The 2,043-nt window shown below is 38.6% G+C and overlaps 1 protein-coding gene across 1 annotated transcript in view; it reads right to left on the bottom strand.

The window, feature by feature from the left end:
* RPGRIP1L (RPGRIP1 like) overlaps positions 1-2,043 on the bottom strand; it is a 210,623-nt gene that overhangs the window by 81,725 nt on the left and 126,855 nt on the right. The window lies entirely within an intron of this gene.

Genomic DNA, 2,043 nt, shown 5'->3' with positions numbered 1-2,043 from the left:
CCCCCCCCCCAAAAAAAAAATTCCTAAAAGCAGAGGCCCTGCAGAAAAAAATGCTAGTTTAAATGTTTTATGTTGCACGATATTTACAGAAATGTTTATCAAACCAGTATTTTTTAGGATAAAAAAATTAATTTTAGTGCACACAAAAAGAATACCCATTTTTTTTGTAAAATCTAAAAGATGGGTTTGTGTTGGTTAAATAGATACCAAACATGTCAAGTCTTACAACTGTGTGAGTCTGTGAAATGGCAAAAAAATTACGGTACTCAAATTGCCCATAGGTGACACTCTAAAAACCTTTACCTTTAACAGTGAGTGATAGTACTAGAATTATGCATTATGTAACATGTGGCACGACAGTCGTGTTTGCACCTCTGTGCGCACACACACACGCACGCACGCACGCACACAGATTTTATATATATATATATAAAAAGTTTGTAAGCTCTTGCTGGCAGGACCTTGCTAAACATCTTATCTTGAATTGTATTGTAACTGTACTGTCTGGCCTACACAGACAGTGCGCCAAGCCAAACTGACGCCTTAGGGTCACTACACACGTTACAATCGGACCATACAATTTTTGTACAATCAATTTCAGACTTACGAATTCTATGTAATAGGAGGACCTGCCTAATCCATCCAATCAATCTGCGTCCAACCAGGCAGCTCCTTGCACTACATACTTATTAGTAGATCTAAAGGAGATTGTACTATCAATCTGATAGTACAATCTCCTTTAGATCTACCAACAACTATATAGTGCAAGGACCTGCCTTATTGGATGCAGATTGAATGGATTAGGTAGGTGCTCCTAGTGCATAGATTAAGTCAATTTAAAATTGATTGTACAAACATTGTATGGTCAGATTATAAATTGTGTGGTGACCCTAGGGCATCAGTTTGGCTTGGCGCACTGTCTGTGTAGGCTAGACCAGTGGTTCTCAACCTGTGTAACCTCGGGACCCACATGTTTCCTTGGTCATTAAGGCGTGACCCAAAAATGATTTCATTTCTGAAACATTTTAATTTATTACACAAAACAACTTGTGCAGTATTCAGCAATATATATTTTGCTGAAAGTAAATGAATTAAAAAAAAATTAAAATGACCCACGAGTTGAGAACCACTGGGCTAGACAATAAAGTTACAATACATTTCAAGATACAGTTGTGCTCGTTGTTATGCAGAACACTTTGTTACTTTGACATCTGGATGAATAAAAGTGGGCAAAAAGCCCTAAAATGCATTTGTAGATTTGACTGTGTCCTTGGAAAACACTCCATAACAAGCTAAATCTCACAATAAGTAGAGAATGTGAATGGCAAAAGTGGAGTTTTCTGTGCGTGAAGCCTGCTGAACTCCGCTGTGAAGAAGCTTTCTTCTGATGAACTCAGCATGCATTTTGTGACACGTACCATTGAAAGACAGGTGACAGGTGTATGTCTGCAACGTTTAAAGGGACAGTGCCCTAACCTTGAGAACTGTGAAACGTTTGTCTTAGCAGCACCTGCAGTGATCATTGTTATGCTAAGCAACCCCTGTGTGGGCAGAACACTGTGTTCCTTTGACATTTGGATGAATAGTAGTGGGCATAAAACCGTAAAACGCATTGTGCTGATTAGACTGAGTCCTTGGAAAAATCTCCATTTGAAGCTTTATCTAACAATTTATAAATATGATTCAGAGAATAATGTTTGTTTTCTCCTATAGCAGTCATCTTCTGCTAGTTGCACTAAGCAAATTCAGGTACATTATTCTACTCCTATCCTATATCCTAGTATTAAAAGAATATTGCAACTTCACATCTAGTCAATGGAGAATTCAGCCTTCAGTCCTGAATTTAGCTGAACAGAGTATGCTCCTCAACCACCGCACACGCAATGGTCGCTACATAATATCTTGGCCCCAGCCCACGCACTAGCAATGGGATAATTCTTTGAGTACCCAGATTTCACATCAATAATGTGTATACAATAGGCTGTCATTAGCTAGCCTCCATAGTACATGTATAGTGGCCAGTCCTTAGAATATGTACATCTC

This window comes from Nanorana parkeri, unplaced genomic scaffold (assembly GCF_000935625.1).
Source record: "Nanorana parkeri isolate BGI_ZX_2015 unplaced genomic scaffold, ASM93562v1 scaffold170, whole genome shotgun sequence".
Classification (NCBI taxonomy): Eukaryota; Metazoa; Chordata; class Amphibia; order Anura; family Dicroglossidae; genus Nanorana; species Nanorana parkeri.
Note: the sequence above shows the minus strand (reverse complement) of the source record. Positions and strands in the feature narration are given on the sequence as shown.